This window comes from Onychostoma macrolepis, chromosome 22 (assembly GCF_012432095.1).
Source record: "Onychostoma macrolepis isolate SWU-2019 chromosome 22, ASM1243209v1, whole genome shotgun sequence".
Classification (NCBI taxonomy): domain Eukaryota; kingdom Metazoa; phylum Chordata; class Actinopteri; order Cypriniformes; family Cyprinidae; genus Onychostoma; species Onychostoma macrolepis.
The window spans coordinates 34,735,521-34,745,123 of NC_081176.1; the positions used below are offsets into that span (position 1 = coordinate 34,735,521).

General features: G+C 35.8%; 1 long non-coding RNA gene across 1 annotated transcript; it reads left to right on the forward strand.

Moving 5' to 3' along the window:
* Window positions 1–216: 216 nt before the first annotated feature.
* Window positions 217–2,576, forward strand: LOC131530802 (uncharacterized). The gene is made up of 3 exons (XR_009268490.1): window positions 217–356; window positions 609–1,077; window positions 1,792–2,576. It is a non-coding gene; the product is annotated as an uncharacterized LOC131530802 (long non-coding RNA).
* Window positions 2,577–9,603: the final 7,027 nt, after the last annotated feature.

Consider the following 9,603-nt stretch of genomic DNA (forward strand, 5'->3'; position numbering starts at 1 on the left):
TTTCTAATTATATGTGAAATAAAGTTATTTTTTGCAAATTCTAATCAGTGACATCGTCAACCTACTAAATGTTTTTTTCACAATGGATCAAAATGGCCAAGTATTGTTTTAATGTCATATTTACTTGTGAATGTCCGCTGAATGTCCGATGTAGTGTGATTAACAAAGTAACTGAATGCAATAGTCCGAATGTGCGAATATAAAACCAACTTTACCCAAGTCTCAGAACTGGAGGAGCAGGCAGTTTTACAAGTTTTACGCCCCTGTTGTTCCTGATGCGTCCAGTGGGGGAGGCTGGACAGTGTGAGCCTGAGCCATCAGAACAGACCAGTCTAGAAGCCACACGAATATGAGAGGTATGTTGAATAATCGCTAAAGTTATTATTCGTGCAACGTTGCAACATTTATAGTTAAATGATTCCAATAGTCGATGTTGATTAATCTCAATATGCCAATAGATATGTCTATAATTTATACCGAGAGACTATAAAAGTACTTATTGGCGGTCAGGTATATGCAAGTACTATATTTGCATGTATACTATTTGTTTTCTTTGTTTAGAGAACTGACTTGTATGTGCTAGCTATTTTGATTGTCATCTCTTGCAGATTGGAAATGCCTGAATGAATCTCATCTATGAAGAGGCTCGAGCACATAAATTACCTGGTTTTGGAGATGACCAGCACATCTTGAGGTCCACAGCCAAGAGACGATTGCAACGTTCCTATGGCATAGACAGTATGCTCTCCAATCAGGGTATCTTCCGTTCAATCGCTTTTTAATTGAAATCTGAATAATAAAAAAAGGCACATTTTTAAGAATCGTTAAGAAGCCATAGAAGGGGAGGACTATTATTATGTTGTAATGTTTGGTTGACCAATCAGCGGAGAGGGGCGTTTCATTCCCGCCCATATGTAGAGATTGAATATTCAAGTTGTTTGTTCATTTTCTATCCCCGAATGTAAAAACAAAAAAATGAAGCGAGTTCTTGATTTTTCATTTTGTCATTAATATTAAATAAAAAAATTATTGAACGGAAGATACCCTGTGCTGAACACTCCAGTCAATTTCCCTCAGGTGAGCTTTTCTATTTTTTTTTCTTCTTCGTTAAAAGGTTGCTATAAAGTTGTTGTACTTTATTGCTGGTCATTGAGTTCTAACAGTAAGAACTGAATACTAATCCTGTAACATTTCAATTTCTGTTATCTTGAATTTCCTGCAATCAGAGAGTGGTGGTGTACACACGTGGTCAGAATTGTTGGTACCCTTGGTAAATATGATCAAAGAAGGCTGTGGAAATAAATCTGCATTGTTAATCCTTTTGATCTATATTTTAAAAAATCACAAAAATCTAACCTTTCATTGGATAATAAGAATTTAAAACATGGGGAAATATCATTATGAAATAAATGTTTTTCTCTAATACACATTGGACACAATTAACGTTACCCTTTTATTCAATACTTTTTGAAACCTCCATTTGCCAAAATAGTATAGGAGTTTTCTCCTATAATGCCTGATGAGGTTAGAGACACCTGACAAGAGATCAGAGACCATTCCTTCATCCAGAATCACTCCAGACCTTTTAGATTCCCAGCTCCATGTTGCTGCTTCTTCTCTTCAGTTCATAGAGAAGCTTGGTTTTGTGCTCAGTGACCCATTGTTGTGTTGTTTTTGAGGTTTGTGTTTGCATTATTGTACAGTTGGAAGATCCAAACATGGATCTTCCATGGATATAAGATGTCTAACAGTCAGTCACTTATTGATTTTTTATCTGTTGGTATTTGATAGAATCCATGATGCCATGTGTCTAAACAGGATGTCCAGGACCTCCAGCAGAAATATAGACCCACAACATCAAAAATACAGCAGTATATTTCATTGTACACATGGGATACTTTTTATCCCTGTGTTCACCAAACCCATCTTGAGTGTTTGCTGCTAAAAAGCTCATTTTTTAGTTTCATCTGACCATAGAAGCCAGTCCCATTTGAAGTTCCAGTCGTGTCTGATAACTGAATATGCTGGAGTTTGTTTTTGGATGAGCGACGAGAATTTTTCTTGAAACCCTCCCAAACAACTTTTTTTTTAAAGGTTTTCTGACCCAGAGAGTCAACTATTTTCTGCAATTCTCCAGCTGTGGTCATTGGAGAGTGTTTAGCCACTCAAACTCTCTTTCTCACCATGCATTAGGACGATATAGACACACATCCTCTTCCAGGCAGTTTCATAACATTTTATGTTGATTGGAAATTCTTAATTATTGCCCTGATGGTGGAAATGGGAATTTTCACTGCTCTAGCTCTTTTCTTAAAGCCACTTCACTAATTTGTGAAGCTCAATCATCTTTTGCTGCACATCAGAAATATATTCTTTGGTTTTTCTCATTGTGATGGATGATTAAGGGAATTTGGGCTTTGTTTTCCCTCCTATTTATATTTCTGTGAAACAGGAAGCCATGGCTGGATCATTTCATGTTCATAATCACCCTGGAGTGCTCAAAATTGTGAATATGAATGGGAATATATTTCATATATATTTTAGATTTTTGTGATTTTTAAGATCAAAAGGATTAACAATGCAGATTCATTTTCACAGCCTTCTTTGATCATATTTACCAAGGGTACCAACAATTCTGACCATGTGGGTATTTGTATGTATATTTCTGTTATGCAATAAAAAAATTTTTTTTTTAAATCTAATGTTGGTGCAGCACACTATGGAAAGCACGAAGTGTCAGACCTGATGGCCGTTTCTTTACTCCTCCCCCACCAGCAACTAGCAGATCTCGCCAGCCGTTGGCAGGCTAGTGTAGTTCATCTCCAACAAGCCTATTTTTATCTTGGTCCTCATTTTCAACCATTTCATCTGTTTCTCCTCTTTCATTAATTTCTTCTGTTGGGGAACCTTCCATTGGAGTTGGGTGTTGCTCCGCCCCTTATTTCTCCTCCACCACTCCCCACGCTTGCCTGGAAATTCAAATCTTATTCAAATTCAAACCTCGTTAACATTCACAACGTTTGTTTCAGTGTTTGCTGCAGCAGCCATTTTGTTAGCCTTAACTTGATTTTGGGCAGTCTCTATAGAGATGATTAGACTCTCCACACAGATTGCACCTTCTGCCATTGGGACATTCATCAAATGTATGCCCAATTTCTCTACATTTCCTGCAAAAAGACTTCTGGCAAGCTTCCACAAGGTGCCCAACCCCTCCACATCTACGACAGAGTTCAGGCATTCCCTGGTAGTAAATGTAGCCTCTGTTTTCTCCAAGCACAATCAGTGATGGAAAATGTTTCAGGCCCTGGAACCCCTGGGGATCCTCCCATTGTATTATGGGAATTCTCCAGGAACAGTTCCAGATGCCATCCTCATCCAACATTTTCATGGCTTGGCCTCTAACAGAGCAATATCTACCCAACCAAGTGCATATATCTTCTCCACTAACGGTTTCATTGAACATTCAGACAATAACCATTTTGTGGGTATTGTCGGTCAATTTCTCCACCTTAAGCATGGAGAAGAGGGTCTTTACATTTTCAAATCTGGTCCAGAAGTCATTCAGCAAGCTAGCTAACTTAAAACTTACATCAAAACCTTTGCTAAACGTGAGGGACAGGATACAGTTTAGGTCATTTGGTGTGAATCTCAAAGTTTACTGAACAAATTTGCAGGAAAAATCCAGGCGAGACATTTGAACAGGCTTTCCATCTTTCTCTAAAAGTGTGAACTGCACACCAGCACGGCCAGTCGACATGTTGGAGGCACCCCCAGCTTTAAAATGTAGCCTAAAAGACTTATCAAGGTAGTAAAATTAAAACCGAAGTAAAAAGATAAAAGACTTACCTTAAGATGATTTTCTCTGTAATATCTCTTCCTTAAAACAAAGACAATACAATGTTAAAAGACAATAAATAGTAAAAAGTACAGCTGTGAGCAGTACATATACCTCAGGAAATGCTATAAAAGAGCACAACCCAAAAACCTAAAAAGAGGTGATTGCAACACTGCCGATTGACAAGATACTTGATCTTAGCCAAAAGGCCGAGAAGCGAACCTTTGTTTTTTTTTTTCATTTATACCAAAGTTTTCCCATTCGATTCCAGCAAAGCTCTGCTGTGTAGCGGTGGAATTTGAGATTTGCAGTACAGTATAATTTCTCTCTCTCAAACATGGTACGCACACACAAACACACAAAAAACTTATTTAGGACACACATACAAACCACACTCTGACATCCATACCAACATACTCACACAATTATAGTTGCATAATTTATCCAATTGATTCTATAATAGACTTTAATATGCATAAGCAGAAAATAGAAATAAAACGAGTATTTGCTTTATATGCCAAACTTGAAAAAATGTTGCCATCTAGTAAAAAAAATTTAATTTTGAAGCCTTGCCAACAGAGTGAAAGCCTATTAACAAATATTGCATCATTTTATAGTTAAATGGCCCTGGGATTAAAAATTGCAGTTTTAATGGGTTTCAACGAGGACATTTTTGTCTTTAAGGTCCTGAGAGGAACTATTTTTTTGTACCTAGTGTAAAATAGATTTATTAAAGGAAATGAGGGTAAAACATTAAAATTCCAATAAAAAATACACACCTGTGCCAAAATTTATGCAGTTGGCATTAGGGTTGCAAAATTCCGGGAATTTTCAAGACTGGAAACTTTCCATGGGAATTAATGGGAATATATGGGAATTAACGGGAATTAATGGAAATAAACTGGAAATTTGCTCAATTGCAGGAACTGGGAACTTAAATCTGGTTGAGAACAAAAACTTGCAGCATAATCTTGTGCAATTTCAGTTTAATTTCTACTCTACACATTGCTCAATCACACACAGCACACTGCTTACTGCAGTGCTATCGAGGCCACGCCCCCTACATGCACTGTGCTTATCTACCATTACATGCACAGATCATTTCTTAAATCCTGCACACAAAATATCAAAATGTCCATCTTGGCAAGTATTCATATAAATTACATGAATATTACAAAAAATGTTTAAAACTGTGTGTAATATACTGTGCAACTAAATTAGGCTATACCATAGTAAAAACACATACACTGACTGAACAAACATTTAGGTGAGATAATAATAAAACAAAAGTCTAAAAATGACCCTCCCCCCACACACAATCCTCTCTAGTCACCTAAGAGTGGGATTCCCCTCCATTTTCTCTGAAGCCACACTTTCTGCATTTGAGCCCAAAGACTACATCTAAGTTTTGATATTCTAAATATATTTGATCTATGGGATTCACGTTTAACTAGTAAATACCAAAAAGTGTTTATACAGTAGCTAGACAGTTTATGAGGTAGGCTGTGTGCTATATAGCTCAAGCTGTGATGCTCCTTCTGCTAGCAAGTTTTCTGTTATCATACAGAAGTGCAGTGCTGGTCAAAAGTTTGGACACATTACTATTTTTAATGTTTTTAAACATTGCATATGTTTTGCTCATCAAGCCTTCATTTATTTGATCAAAAATACAGAAGAAAAAAAAACAGTGATATTATGCAGTATTGCCGGTATTCCAATTTAAAATAATGTTTTTCTGTTGTAATATACTTTAAAATATAATGTATTTCTGTGATCAAAGCTAGTCTTCAGTGTCACATGATTCTTCAGACATCATTCTAATATGCTTATTTATTATCAATTTTGGAAACAGTTGTGCTGCTTAATATTTTTTATTATTATTATTATTATTATTACTACCTGTGATTCTTTTTTCAGGATTCCTTGATGAATAAAGAGTTTGAAAAAAAAAAACACATTTATTTAAAATAGAAATCATTTTTTAACAATACACTACCATTCAAAAGTTTGGGGTCAGTATCTTTTCTCTTTTTTTAAAATAAATTAATACTTTTATTCAACAAGGATGTGTTAAATTAATTTTATATAAATATAAAACTGTTTTAAAATATATATAAAATATATAAACTGTACATAAGTTTTTATTCATCAATAAATCCTGAAAAAAGCATCACAGATTCCCCCCCAAAGATGTCATTTTTAAAATTTGTATTAGTGAGCCTATGATCAATATATATATATATATATATATATATATATATATTTATGTTTGTATATGATTCAGTTTTATAAATTTCAATTAATTCCCATAAATTCCCTTAAATTCCCCAAAATTCCCGTAAATTCCCATAAATTCCTGGTAAGTTTCAAATTTGGAATATTTCCAAAGTTCCCCAGACGAAATTTTCCGCCCCTTTGCAACCCTAGTTGGCATTAACATAGGCAAAATAATAATAAAAAAAAAAACTGTAGTGATGTTACGTTCTGCAAAATACAGTGTATCACAGATCACATCAGGGGCCCGTTTCAGAAAGGAGGTTAAGTGAAAACTCTGAGTATGTTGACCATGAAATGAGGGAAACTCTGGGTTATCCGTTTCAAAATGGGAGGTTTGTCAAACCCTGGAAAGCAGGGTAAGTCAAGCTCGTTTCTGAAAGAGATGTAACTTATACTCAGAGTCACTTACCGTGGTAACTTACTCTGTGAACCTTTCTTTCAGTCTCCTCCCCTGTTTTGATGTGTAAGCAATGTTTAAACACCTTATTCGTTCATTCACGCTGCAAAAATGCTTTTCTTACTGAGTATTTTTGTCTTATTTCAAGTACAAATATCTAATAAGTCTTAATATGCATTTTATAGATGAAAAATGGTCTAAGATATTTAGTCTTGTTTCCTGGGGGATTTTCCTTTTAAGTGCATTTTACGTAAAACAAGTAAAATTGTCCGCCATAGGGTAAGAAAAATTATCTTAATGCAATCTTAACAATTTCTTACCCCATTGACAGATAATTTGCAAAATAAGAAAAATGCACTTTAAAACATTGCAGATGCAGAGCACACACCCACTTCGGATGTTATCATTTGAATAAGCATTATCAGTGGATATCAGGTTATAGATAGATATGGGCTACAAGAGGTCTGCTGCGCCTACTGGTAGGCTCAGAAGGCTGTTATCATTGATCCACATGGTTAATCCCCACACGCATGTATGAAGGTGAAGTTATCACTGGAGTACCAGCAGGGGCGAGCACATTAGTAAGGCCGCTGTATGCAGAACGATAAGGAAAGTGTGCGTTGCTCTCACACTCATTCTGAGAATTTTTTCCTGGGCACAAATCCGTCAAAGAGGCTTTTCATAAGACCGTAAGACAGTGAATGTGGCTAATCTGATAAATGAGGTTCAGAATTTCCTTCAGGATCTCCACTGTGTTCGGATGCATTGATGCCAAGCATATCTCCACCATCACACCTTCTGAAAATGAAACTCATTACTGTATGGAATGGAAGGATGCCAGATGGAGGAGTAGTAGCTAAGAGATGCCGTAACCACAGCTGTTAAATCACCACAAATTATTCACAATTTTTTTGGTCATCTTTATTTCCTACAAATACAAAAGCAAAAGTTACTCTTTTTACTTTTGGATTTTAGAATTCTTCCAATACTTGACCATCTCCTCTTCATCTGTCAGTGGTGCTGCTGCAGGTTCTCCCCGCATTGAGAGCTTCTGTCTTCTTGCTGTCGACTGAGTAGTGAATTTTATTACTCTAATCAAGAAATGTAACAGGTTGGATCAGAGATTATTTAATTATGTGAAAAAAGTGTTAGACTATGTGGAAAAAGCTGCTGTGCATTGAAATAGACACTGAATGATATTTAATTTTAAATGTTTGTAAATTTATTTAGCCTACACCCATGAACCTTTCATGCTTAAAGCTTTACCTTGATTGATTTGTTTTTATACTTCACACACTTTTTGTAGGTCACACAAAGGATAACAACAATATGTAATATATATATATATATATATATATATATATATTATTATATATTTTTTTTCAGTTCTGTAATAGCTGAATGTCAGTCAATAAACCACAGAGACCACTTCATGATGTTCACTCAAATGAGTTAGAAGCAGAAAGTGTATACTAATTTGCTACTTCAAGCTTTTGATTCAGCAATGCACAAATGTTTTTTGGAGATTCTGCAGACATAAAATAAAGTCAGTCTGGTTAGTAATGATGCAACAGCTGCATCTGTACTCTGTGCCTTAATAAAGTTGCTCTGATAGAGGGATAGCGCAATACAGCCATCAGGATGCGCTACCACCTTAAACAATGAGGTCAAATTCATGATTAACCTTTATGGGTCCCTCGGGTCATTTTGACCCAAAACTGATTTTTTTTAAATCGCGTGTTGATCATAATGGTTCAAGGCTTCTTGACATAGGCAAGGCAAGGCAAGGCAAGGCAATCTCCATAGGATTCTATAGGCCCCTCTAGTGGCAGTAACCATAAAATGCAATTTTGTGACTCCCCAACCCCACTGTCATGAGTCCGGGTCCGCAATGATCCCTCTCACCACCAGAGGTCGCCACTTCTCGTCTTCCCGGACTCAATTGCCATTACTCCACACACCTGCCACTCATCACACTCCCAGCTGTTCCCCATCACCATGGACTATTTATACACCTCACTCCCGCTACTCTGTCTGGTGAAATTATAATTATATTGTTGTTAGTGATTGTAGTTTCCTGTCGATGCTCTGTGGACACACGCACTGTGTTGCCGTCTGTTGTGTCCCGTTCTGTAGCCTGTTTTGTTTTTGCCTTGTTGGTTTTTTGTTTATCATTAAAGTAGTTTTTTCCCTGGATTTGGACCCAGACCTTGTTCTTGCCGTGCAAATTCCTACCGTGCCGTGACACCCACCAGATGGCCTCAGAAAGACTCAGTGACCCCACTCCAAGTTCAGGACATGACATCTCTGAATTCAATAATGAAATGCCTTTAACTGAAAATTGAGTGTTTAATCTTATCATTATACATTACTGACACTCTATCCTCCAATTTGATACTGTTAAGTGCTTTGACACAATCTGTATTGTAAAAGCGCTGGCTATATAAATAAAGATGACTTGACTTGACTTCAGCTGTAGGTTTCTGATGATTTTGGACTGAAATTGTCTTTTTTTTTTTTTTTTGCTGAAATACTGTTACAAAATTGCTTATTTGCTCATAGTTTCCTAGAAACATCCAGAATTCAAGGTAAATAAAACAAAAATCACCAAATAATAATAATTTAAAAAAAAACTACATAAATAATTAGAAAAAGATATATATAAAAATGGATCAAAATGAGCTTTCTGGACTAAAATAAAAATTAGTGTCATTTTAAGCCTTCGGCTCATGCAAATAAGTCTTATGATTTGGTTATTTTAATGAATTATATATATAAAAAAACAAACAAACTTTCAAACGGTCTTACGAATCCCTCACTTAATGACGTTAAAAGCACAATAACTTCAATAACTCACAGTAACGTAATAACATATTATTATGTTATATATATATAATTATATTATATACAAAGCGTCTGCTAAATGACTTTTATTATCGGGTTATTTTAATGACTACAATGATCTACAGACTAAGAGCCTCATCATTGCAGTACAGGACCAGCTCCAGTCTACAGCCGTGATCTCGGTCCACCACAGCACCATATAAATGATCATATTATAGAAATAAAACAAACAACTGAAAATAAGCAATGT